Below are 13,112 nucleotides of genomic sequence, written 5' to 3' on the forward strand. Positions count from 1 at the left end.
AGAAAATGAAAAACGACAAAGCTATACAACATGGCATACTTTTATGGCTAGTTCTCTAATTTGAAGGTGCAGAGACTGCAAAGTAAGAATAGGATTTACTTAAGAGGATAAACCAAAATGGAATAATTTACAAATGCATTTTCCTGTAACACACTCATTTGGAACCTATAATTTAGCCAGAGCAAGTCCATTTATATTCAATTACAAGACATCTGTAGGGAAATTGGTATGAAATCAAATTCAATATATGTGGGAAAGCTCTTAGAAATCATTTGCTTCCAGTGTCACCAAGGAGTTTCCTGGGACTTCTTGGAACACCAGGATGGAGAGGAATTTCACAGGATATTACTGTTTCCTCAGAAATTATTTAAGGAGAACACATTCTCATGGGATCTTTAAGTGGTAGATTCATTATGCAGCATAAGTGGATTTCAAATATAATGCAAAATTTAATATCCTAACTAGATTTTTCAGTGGGACTTTTATATTTGTGTTGTATTTTAGAGTTGGGATAGAAAAACTGACATATAATTCCATGTTATAGGTTAGGCTCCTGGGAGTTATATAACAAATGAAAATATATGGCATCTGCCCTTGACAGATGGTACTTAATTCTGGAACTAAAAAAGTAATAATAATAAAAAAAAAAGTAATAATAATTAAAAATTTAAGGGGAGCTACTCTACATATTTTGTCAGAGAACTTACTTCAAACCATTTCTATGTTTATTGAGCTCTGCACCTTACAACTGCAATTTTGTTAGACAAACTAATTCCCCATTTTTTGGAGAACATTGACACAATGTGATAGGAACTCACTTGCCATTCTCTTTCTCACAAATTTTATGGTATCTTTCCCTTTCTTTCTTTTCCTTGATTTCTGTAGAATATTTATCATTTCTTCTCTCCAAGGCAAATCACTCTTCTATCTTAGGACTGTCTCCTTTCTCAAGAGTTTTGTTTTTTATATCACTTCCTTCTTGGCATTTTATACTCTACATCTCCACTTAAAAGTTATTTCCACTTGCTTTTCTAACTTTATTTAAGTCTCTCCTATCCTGTTAAAATCTTTTAGTCCACAACCATTCATTCTTTTAATCATTAAACTTCTTGAGAGATCAGTCTATATAATCTGTTTCTATTTCATCACCATATACTCATCTTTTAATCTTCTATAATAACACTTCACTATTCAATCCTATATTTTTAACTGCTCTTAATGGGACAGCAATATAAAGTACTAGAGAATTTTTTTACTCTCTATCCTTAAAAACCATTTGTAGCCATTTGCCATTCTTTCTTCTGTCATAGCTGTTATTTTCTTGTTTCATTTATCTTCAGTTTATTGTTACATCTAACATCCTAGTTTAAATCTTCATTCCTTACAGCTGAATGGTCAACACTGATTTCTAACTATTGGGGTATCCTTAATCTCTATGTCTTCTAATTCATTATGCACAGTTACTAAAAGAATCTTTCTGAAACATTTATCTGATAAGTAGTATAATGTAGAACACATCTGCTGAATTCCCATTGTTTACAGAATAAAGACTAAAAGGCATTAACTTGTTTTTCAGGCACTCTAGTCTGATTCCAAATCATTTTACTGATTTTACTTTTTACTACTTCTTTTCATGAACCTTAATATCTTGCCCATATGTTTGCTTGTTTACGCATTTGCTCCCGTTTTTCTGTAAAGCATCTATCCTTTATAGCACATTCACAATTCCTTCTGATTCATCAATCCTTCCCTGATATTTTAAGCAGAAGAATATATGCTTTCTCTTTTTAATTTCCTTTAAAAAATTATTATTTATAAAATATAGCAAGGCAATAGTGATACATGAGAAACAACATAGACATAAAAATTATAAAAAATATTTTGTGCCATATTTTAAATGTAATAAGTTATAATATCTTATTAATATAGTATCCTATTTGACTATAAGATTTTTCTGGCTTTCCTCTCTACAAACTAGTTTATTAGACTATCCAACTATATAACTTGTCAACTTTATTTTCAGTTAATTAAGTGAAAATAATATTGGTTCTCTTGGCAAATACAAGATTACAAATAATTTTTGATAATTTTTAATGTTGAGAAGGATATTCCTGCTGATATGATGTATGACTTTTTTTAAACTGTTGAGTTTAGGGAATTTTCTATATATGTAGATTTTAAGTTCTTTATCATATATGTAGTTTTTAAATATTTTCTTCCATTATGTACTTTTTATTTTCATCCTCTTAGCAGAATCTCTCATAGAGAAAAGCAAAAATTGGGGAATCCCTGGGTGGCTCAGGGGATTAGCGCCTGCCTTTGGCCCAGGGTGCGATCCTGTGGTTCTGGATTGAGTCCCACGTCCGGCTCCCGGCATAGAGCCTGTTTCTCCCTCCTCCTCCTGTGTCTCTGCTTCTCTCTCTCTCTCTATGTCTACCATAAATAAATAAATAAGTAAAATCTAAAAAAAAAAAAAAAGCAAAAAATTTTAGTGATATCCTGTTTATCATGTTTTTCCTTTATGGATTGTATTTTTTTGTGTCATGTTAGGAACTCTTCACCAAACCCTGGTGATCAAGATTTTCTCCTATGTTTTCCATTACAGTTTTATATTCTCATGCTTTATATTTAAATTTACAATTTATTTTGAGTTAATTTTTGCAAAGTTGTAAGATTTAAAGTTTTTTCTTTCCGGGGCATCCCGGGTGGCTCAGTGGTTTAGCGCCGCCTTCAGCCCAGGGCCTGATCCTGGAAACCAGGGATGGAGTCCCACATCGGGCTCCCTGCATGGAGCCTGCTTCTCCCTCTGCCTGTGTCTCTGCCTCTCTCTCTATGTGTGTCTCTCATGAATAAATAAATAAAATCTTAAATAAAAAAATTCTTTCCTCTCCTCTCTCCTTTCTTCTTCCTTTCTCTGCTTTCTTCCCCACTCCTCCCTCCTTTATTCTCTCCACCTTTCTCGTTCTCCTTTCCTTTCCTTTCCTTTCCTTTCCTTTCCTTTCCTTTCCTTTCCTTTCCTTTCCTTTCCTTTCCTTTCTTTCCTTTCCTTTCCTTTCCTTTTTCCTTTCCTTTCCTGTCTTGAATAAAGATATCCTATTGTTCTAGCACATAGTTGTTTAAAAAAAAATCCTTCTTTTGAATTGCTTTTGCATTATCATATAAAATCAGTTAGCTATACTTGTGTGTAACTATTTCTGGGTTCTTTTTTTTTTTTTAAGATTTTATTTATTTATTCATGAGAGACACACAGAGAGAGAGAGAAAGAGGCAGAGAGGCAGAGACACAGGCAGAGGGAGAAGCAGGCTCCATGCTGGGAGCCGGACATGGAACTCAATCCCAGGTTTCCAGGATCACACCCTGGGCTGAAGGCGGCACCAAACCACTGAGCCACCAGGGTTGCCCTATTTCTGAGTTCTTTATTCTGTTTCATTGATCTGTGTGTCTCTTCATTCCTCAATATCATGCGCTCTTGATTACTGTAGCTATGTAATAAATCTAAGAATAGTTAGAGTGAGTCCTCCCACTTTATTTTGCTTTTCTAAAATTATTATAGTGATTTTAGTTTTTTTTTCCATATTAATTTTAGAATAATCTCACCAGTGTTTACGTAGTATTGCTAGAATTTTGATGGGGGGACGATTGACATCTTCAGTGTGTAGAGACTTTAAATTAACAGACACAACATATCTTTCCATTTATCTAAGTCATTTTTTTTATTTCCTTCAATAGTGTTCTGTAATTTTCAGCATGTACATGTTCTGTTAGCTCTGTGTTTAAGTATTTCCTTACTTTTGAATTATGTAAATAGTTTTATATATCTAATTTTTCTTCTTCAATGCAGAATATATAACTACAGTTGATTTTGTATATTGATATTATACCTACATTTTGAAGAACTCACTTATTAGTTTTAAGAGTTATTTGTAGGTTCTTTGGAATTTTCTATATAATCATATCATTTGCAAATATTTTACTTATATGTCAATAGTCATATATTTCTACTTTGTATTAAATATGACAGTTGTAGTGTATATCTTCTCCACTAATTTTATTTACTTTTTGTTTTATTTTAAAGTAAGAAAATATTTAAATTCAATTATCCAATATAAAGCATATACTTATTTTCAGATGTAGTGTGCAATGATTTATCAGTTGTGTATAACACCTGGTGCTCATCAGATCACATGCTCTCATGAATGCCTATCAGCAAATTACCCCATTCCCCCATTCCATACCCCTCCATCAACTCTCAATTTGTTTCCTATAGTTAAGTCTCATGGATTGTCTTCTTCTCTGATGACTTCCCATTCAGTTTTCTGTCCCTTACTCTATGATCCTCTGCACTCTTTTTTATATTCCACATATAAGTGAAACCATATGATAATTGTTTTTCTGATTGACTTAATTTCACTCAGCATAATGCCCTCCAGTTATACCCACACTGATATAAATAGTAAGTATTCTTCTTTTCTGATGGCTGGGTAATATTTCAATGTATATATACATCATATCTTCTTTTTCCATTCACCTATTGATGGACATTTCAGCTCTTTCCACAGTTTAGCTATTGTAGACATTGCTGCTATGAAAATTGAGGTGCAGCGCCCCTTTGCTCACTACATTTGTATCTTTAGGGTAAATATCTTGTAGTGGAATTGCTGGGTCATAGTTCTAGTTTTAACTTCTTGAGGAACTTCCATATTATTTTCCAGAATGCCTGTACCAGTTTGCATTCCCACCAATAGTGCAACAGTCTTCCCCTTTCTCCACATCCTTGCCAACAGTTGTTGCTTCCTGTCTTCTTAATTTTAGCCATTCTGACTGGTGTAAAGGGGTGTGGTTTTGATTTAATTTTAAAAACGTGTAAGGACTGAACTTTAGTATTTCACATTAATAGTCCTCAATAAATAATTTTGGATGAATTGGATAAAATTTTCTAATTATCTAATTCATATCTATATAAAACATAATATAGTAGAGTGGATTGTGAATTATTCTTTTGTTATATTGCATGTAAACCTCCAATATTTGGGAGTTTTCCCAGCAATGTGTGGAATTATATCTGCAATGGAGTCTGTGGATTCTAATATTGTATAACAACCCCAATTTATTATGAATGGGTTGTACTTGTCAGATTCCCGATTCTGTCATTTGTCTGTTATCCTGGTGCTAACTGTACCAAGTGAATTGCCAAAGGACTTCAACAACTTTTAAAATGGGAAGTCCATGCTGTCATTTCGATCTATTGAATTAAAATCTCTTGTTCCTGAGGCTCTGGAATATTATTTTTAAAAAGCTCTTTAATTTTTAAAATTATGCATATTTCATGATGCCATTTGTATAACATCTATGAAATAACATAATTACAGATATGGAGGATAGTTTAGTAATTGCTAAGGTTTGGAAGTAGACAGGGGAGCAAGGGAATGTGGTTATAAAGGAGTAGCATGAATGAATTTCATCATGGTGCATTTAAGTATCTTGATTATGGCAAAGGTTACATGAAGCTGCACATATGATAAAGTTGCATGAAATGCACATGCATGTACACATACACACACACAACACACACACGCTAAGGCACTTATAACTGGTGAAATCATATTAAGCTCTGGATTATAGTAATGTCAATTTCCTGGTTTTGATATACTGTATTCATGCAAGATGCTAATATTGGGGAAGGCCGGGTAAAGGGTTCATAAGACTTCACTGTATTTTTCTCTGAAACTTCTTGCAATTCTCCAATTACTTTTAAAAATATAATTTAAAAACAAAAAATCAAAACAAAATCTTCTCAGATAACTTTCATGCAGCCTCTTGACCCTGCCTTGGCTGGCATTTGGGAGCCCCTTCATAGGAAGCTATTGAGGTAATTCATGAGGAAGTTGCATAAACATTTATCTCTTTGATGGTAAAAATATTATAAAACTGTCATTAAAAATATGTGACTTTTAGTTTGAGTATCACAGAATCACTGTCAGGCATATGTTAGAAACATACTGCTTAATTTAAAATTAATCCACCCATCTCTTTCTGTTCCACAATGGGCTGCCCAGACCTTTCATTATAGTGATAGAAGATAAAATGAATCTCAAACTCCCCACACTGGTAGATAATATATCCTGGGTAAGCTATAATTGGTAGTCATTTCATTATTGAGGAAGGTCACTGGATTTGCATGATTATTCTTTTATTGTGAATGTTTAATTCACATTTGATCCTATGAAGTGACATCTTTGGTTCTCTGGTTCATAATCCCAATGGGAGTTATTCATTAGCAGTGGGTAACAAGATGAACTAACAAGATGAACATGAGTGCACAATGTCATTTCTTACTTATAAAAACAGTGCAATACTGGGATTCATGGGGAGAAGAAGAATGTGTTGATACTGTGAGATAAATCTCTCATTATACTCAGCATCCCAGCATGGTTAAAACCTTTCATGGGTACTACATTAAGTTTTGGCTCTGCAACTTAAAAGGAACTTACAGAGGATTAAAAGAGAGTTCCATAAATGATTAAAGTATTAAATATATGACCTCCAAAAGAAGGTTAAAGGGACTGTAATTATTTAGCCTAAAGACTAGGAAGCCAAGAGATAAGTTAGAATTATCTGTTAAGAATATTACAGGCAATTATATGGAGAATACTATATTGTATTCTCTAATTCTTCTCAACAGGCCTGGAAGAGCTGAACATAAATTGTAGCATAAGGAACTTAGATTATATTTTAAATGGAATTTCAAGAAAATTAGGTCTTTTAGATATTTAAAATTATTGTCTATGGGTATTGTAGCAATTCTATCATGAAAATAAATAAAAAGAATATTCAATCAAATTATATCTAATTGAATTGACCTACTTGAAGGAGTCCTGGGGATGAAGTGACTTTTCTGTCAGAGAAACCCCTCAGGTAAGAGTTGCTGTAAATAATGTCACTCATATTGAACAGCAACAACAATTAAGGCACTTACATAAATTATATAAAGCATATATGTCTCTTTTTGCAATGGTGGAAAAAATGCTTTCTGATCAAATGAAATGCTTTCGGACTCCCTTTATGGGAGTCAATTATAAGCAAAATTATACTCTTTATCTGCGGAGTTTATTGTCTTTTCTTGAGCTCCCATATAGTATATTTATCTACTTTCTACTTTAGGAGTGTCGTGTTTTCCTTTTCTCCCTGTCTCTTCTCCTGTCCTTGTGGAATCATTTGTTTATGTATTCTACAAATACTTACTGAATATCTAATACGCTACAGGCACCCTGCTGGCTATGAGGATACAGTGAAAAAGAGTAAAACAAGGCAGGAATGACTAGAGTCATCCTGGAGCTGACAGTCAAGAAAGCATACAGAGAAGTAAACAAACAATAAAATAAAAGATGCAAGGGGACCATGTAGGAGAGATAACTGACTTGTTAAGTAAGGATCACTTGATTGTACTTATGTGGTTCTATTTCTGGGCTCTACATGCTTTTCCATTGGTTTATCTATTATTTTGCTAATATACAGTGTCTTGATTATAACTTTATATAAGTAATATATAAAGTAACATATATTTAATTACATATAGAGTATATATATGTGTATATATACATAATAATATTTCTCCTTTTAGTTCTATCAGTATTCATGTTTAGTAGCTCTATTATTTTGTGTGTGTGTACACACACACACATGCACACAAATTATATGTATATATGTATATTATTCTTGCTATTATATCCCTTTGATGTGTCACCCCTTTTTATCATTGTTTTGGAGACTACTTTTTCCTGATACTAACATAGACAGTCCAGCTTTCTTATTTACTGTTGCATATTGTATCCTTTTCCATCCTTTTACTTTCATCCTCTTTATGTCTTTGTAATTAAGTGTGCTCCCTATGGATAACCATAGTAGATTCTTGCTTTTGTATACCACCTGATTATTTGTGCCTTTTGACTGGAGTGCTAGTCCACTTATATTTCATGTGAGTACATTAGTCAGCTTGAGCTGCCATAAAAAGAATACCATAGACGAGGTGGCTTAAACGACGTGTATTTATTTAATTTCCTCACAGTTCTAGAAGCTAGAAGTCCAAGATCAAGATTCTGGCCAATATGATTTCTGGAGGGAACTCTCTTCCTGGCTTGTGGATGGCTGCCTTCTTTCTTGCTGTATGCTCCCTTGGTCTTTCCTCAGTGAGTGTACAAGTGGAAAAACAATGGAGGGTGGGAAGGAGGGAGGAAAACAGGGAGAAAGGGAGGTCTCTGGTGTCTTTTTTTATATTTACAATAATCTTGTGGGATCAGAACCTTAGAGTCCCCATCTTCAAATACAGCCACACTGGGGATTAAGGCTTCAACATATGAATTTTGGGAGGACCCAAACATTCATTACAAAACAGTGAGCATTGTTTTTGTTTGTTTTGTTTTGTTTTTACTTAGGTCTGCTCTTTTGCTATTTATTTTCTGTTTGCCTTATTAGTTTATTCTTTCTATCTCTTGACTTTGTGATACTATTTTTTTTTAGCGTTCTACATCTAATCAATTCAGTGAATTACTTTAAGTAAAATGGTTGATTCTTAAAATAGCTAATTCCCTTCCTTCATATCATTTAATTATTTTTTAAAAGATTTTATTTATGTATTCATGAGAGACACAGAGAGAGAGAGGCAGAGACATAGGCAGAGGGAGAAGCAGGCTCTATGCAGGGAGACATGGGACTCAATCCCAGGTCTCCAGGCTCAGGCCCTGGGTTGAAGGTGGCGCTAAACTGAGCGAGCCACCTGGGCTGCCCTTTCTTCCCCCTTTTTTATTGTTACTTTCATCATTCATCTTTTCCTTGAACTACTTTTAAGATTGCATTTTCTACCACTGTGTTAGTTAAGATAGAAATTAATGCACATATACCTAATATTTCAGAGTTTAAATTTGATGAATATATTTATACACCAAAACACAAGAGCTTAACAAAATGTAAATTCTGACTTTCTGTTGTATGTTACTGTTGTTATTTGGCATAATTAATCTTGCTGTTGTCATTTTAAGTTCATAAGACATTATCACTGATTTATACTCTCTAAATATGTTTAGATTTACCCATATTTTTTCCACTTTCATTGATCTGTATTTCCTCTTACATCTCAGATAGTCTGCAGCTATATTCCTTCTGCTTGAAGTAGATTCTTTAAACATTCCACAAAACCTCAAGCTCTCTCCATTTCTTTTATTTTTAAAAAAGAATTCCTGTAAGTATCTTTTTAAACCTTTGTGAATGCATTTTTTTTTTTTTTGCATTTGAGTATAGCATTCTAGGTTGTGGCAAACATTAATTCTCATCAATTTTATATTTTTTTCTCTTTCAGGCACATAGAAGACCTTACCTACATTTGGGTAGGGGCATATTAATATGGGTCTGGATACGGAGATATGAGAATAAGAGATTGGTATCACTGTATTGTAAGAAAAACTCAAAGACATTTGGGCAATGGACAGTAAAGGAACTTGTGGCAAAGCTAGGAAAGATCATAATTCATTTTTTTGCAGTGGCAGAAACTTTAGTGGAACTGTTGTCTGCCCAAGGAGGAAGCTTAGAATGTGAATAATGTTAGGAAATGAGTTTGGACAACAGAATATGAGTAGAGTGTGTACATTTTATTTGCTGTCTTTAGCAATGTAGTACAAGAAAGAGAATAGCTTGGGAAAAAGTAAGTAATTTTGTACGTAGAAAGGAACGGTAATATTGAGGCTCCATAAATTTGGAGCCTTTCCAGGTATAGAAGAACCAACTGCTATATAAGGTAGTTGAAAATTCTTTTGAAGGGAAGTCTTCCAGTAAATCCCTTAATTTGTATAAATTGCCTATGGGTAAGAATGAATTTTAATTTCAATACACTCTCTTTGCTTCCACAGCCATCCATTTCTTTTAAACAATGGGTTAGCTGTGATTTATCTTGTTTTTGTAGCTGTTAGACTTCCTGTGACCTACTTCCTCTTTATCAGTTGTATGAATTTTCTCCTCAAAACTTTTTTTTTTTTTTTAATACACAGTTGTAGTGTTAAAGATTTCTTGAGTCTGGAATTAAAAATCTTGTGATCACTTAAGTCTTCAAATAACCCTTGACTCACATACTCTTATAAGCAGAGAGTGGACTGAGAAGGCCAAGTAGCTTCCAAGGAAGAAAGAATATTATCCAACAACCACTTTAGCTAAAGCAAAAGAGAGTGTGACTCTCTTAGAGCAGGTGTCAGCAAATTTTTTTTGTAAAGAACATAGCAATATTTTAGCCTTTGTAGGACTTATGGTCTCTGTTACTACTACTTAGTTCTGCCATAAAAGTAGCCACAAACAATATTTAAATCAATGTTTGCAGCTGTGTTCCACTAAAACTCTATTTAAAAATAAATTTGGCCAAGGGCTAGATTTCACCCTAAGGCTGCAGTTTGCTGACTGCTGCTCTAGAGATTGAGCCAGGGATCATGGGACAGATTTGTAGAGAGTTACTTTCTAAACAATGGAAAACAGGACCTAATAATAATTCCTGTTAGGAGGATCATGACTGCCCTAGCATAGGTATGTATGTCTCTGTGCCTTTGCATGTCTTCCATTCTTCCCTTCTCTGAATGGGTGTAATTATCATCCCTCTTAAGCCATTTGATATTACATGTAAGTGCAGGTAACTTGTTTATTTAAATTACAACACTATGACCTAGTCTATCATGGCTAAATAGAGTGACAGATTATAGTCTTTCTTCCTATTGACAGTGTCATTTTACTGTAATTTTACATATTTTACATTGCTTATTGTGCCTGAGAACTTTTTTTTATGAATCTAAAGGCTTTACCTTGGAAGGTAATCTCTCTCTCATTTTAGGCTTCTGCTGAAACTCACATTTTCCCCCATACAGATATCTGCTGATTTCTGTTTTACTTAAGCTGATTGTGATTTGTTGCTTTTCTTGAATCTTTAGCTGTTTGTCTTTTGTTCATTTACAGAATTCTCACAGCTATCTATCTTTTTCTCAGGGCCATTCTCTTTCTCCTCTCCTACAGCAACCATGAAGGGACTGTAGAATCATCTTGTAGTATCCTATTTGTCTTCTACCCTATCTTTCAGATCTAATATCTTTTGCCTTACTAGGCTGTGTTCTGGAAATTTTCTTTTAATCTTTTTTAACCTTTAAAGCTACCCATCCCATTTTTAATTTTACTTACTATATCATTCAGTTATTATGATGTCAGTTACTATTTCTAGAATATTTATGATTATTTTTGAAATCTTCTTAATCATTTTTCTTACTTATATTTCCTACAAATGTATTCAAGTTTTTCTTTTTTCTTTTGAACTTATTAGGCACAGTTAATAAATTTTATGACTGATTTTAAAATTTACTTACCAAGTGACTTGTTTATGCGTGTGAGTTTTGCCTTGAATTGCTTGTTTCTCTATGCAACCTAATCTGTGACCATTTTTAGGTATTCCTTGACTTGAGTTTCTCCAGACAGATTTGCATTTGCTATGGTCTCCTGCCTAGGGCCACTAACAACCAGGATCACTTTAAATTTTAATTCTGCCTTTGATATTTGATGTTTTTGAGAGAACCTACAGGTAGCATGTTGGGATGAAAAGTCAGTGCTAGAGCTATTTCAGGATTTTGAATTTTCAAAAAGGATTTTTGTTTATTCTGTCAAAGTTCAGGTAGTTGAGCTTCCCTTCTGCAACTACCTCAGCGCAGCTTATTTCTCGCTGAATCTTACCCCGAAGGTGTACCCTTCGGAATGCTAAATTCTACAACAGATTTCTTCAGGTTTTCTACTTCCTCCCTGCCTTCCTGTGTTCAAAAGTCAATTCAGAAGCCTTTGGTCCCAGAGGACAGTGAATAACCCAAGGGTAGAAGCCACCTTCACCTCTCACTTTTTTCCCCTTAAACAGGATTCTGTTCTCACTTCACTTGTGCGTTTCTTTCAGTGCCCTTCTGCAGTGTTTAGAGACCTACCTGGGTGTGTTTATTTCCATCTGTCATTTTGTTACATCTGGAAAACCACCAGAGTATATAAGATGCCATCCTGCAGGAGACAGAAATTCATTCCCACCACTTCTCCAGTTTATAAAGTGCTTTAACTGTTTGCCTTGTGTTTGCCTTCTGCATGATTTATGAAAAGAAATGGTGTCTCTCTTGTTCACCAGTACGTCCAGCACTCAGCAAAGAGCCTGGCAGCTAGTGGATAATTGTTTGCAGAATGGACTACTTGAGTAGTGAGACTTTCTTCATGTCACCAGATTGTTTTAGACCCTAAAGGGTGCTGTCCGTTTTGTCCAGCACAGATGTCTCTGCCCATCTCTTCACTTTTCTCTCTAGTTCTCCCTTGAATCTCATGAATAGCTTTTTTTAGTTAAGTTATGAAAGAGCTAACACGAGCGCTGCAAGTATCACCATGCATGGCACATCGTTGAAATTCAATACACGGCAACACGACAGTCATGACCTGCTTTCTCCTAAGTCCTGCCTCACCCATGTCCCAGTTCTGTTTCAGAGTCTGAGATACACATTGATCTTTTCTATGGTTTATGATTTAATTTTGGTTTGATTTTAATGATTCTCCTGTATTATAAATCATAGAAATAACACCTACACATCAGGCAGTAAAATTGTATTAAGCAGCTACATTGTTTTCACCTGTGGTTATAAAATTTTTGCTGAAAGATATATGTAATTGAAATCTGTCTCTTCATTAACAAATATATTATTATGACCTATCAATATCTTTTCCAGATCTTTGACTCTGTTATATATGAGGCACTCAGTAACATGATGAATATTCAAATAATATATTCAGGCAATATTGATTTTTTGATAAAAAATTAAGTATCTCAAAGATCTCAAGTATCTTTCTTTCTTTTTTTTTTTTTTCAAGTATCTTTCTGTTTCAATAAACACTAATGTGTATTGTCCTTTGTGTTGTTCAAACATATTTACTTTGTTTTGGAAAGTGTAATGATAATAGAAATTTGAAAACTTTTCTCTATTTAGAAATTCTCATTTGGTAAGCAATATAGTAGTAATGTTGACCTTTAATTCTGCTTGTTTTCATTTTAAATATTCTATATAATTTCCCTTATCTGG

This window comes from Vulpes lagopus, chromosome 10 (genome assembly GCF_018345385.1).
Source record: "Vulpes lagopus strain Blue_001 chromosome 10, ASM1834538v1, whole genome shotgun sequence".
NCBI lineage: Eukaryota > Metazoa > Chordata > Mammalia > Carnivora > Canidae > Vulpes > Vulpes lagopus.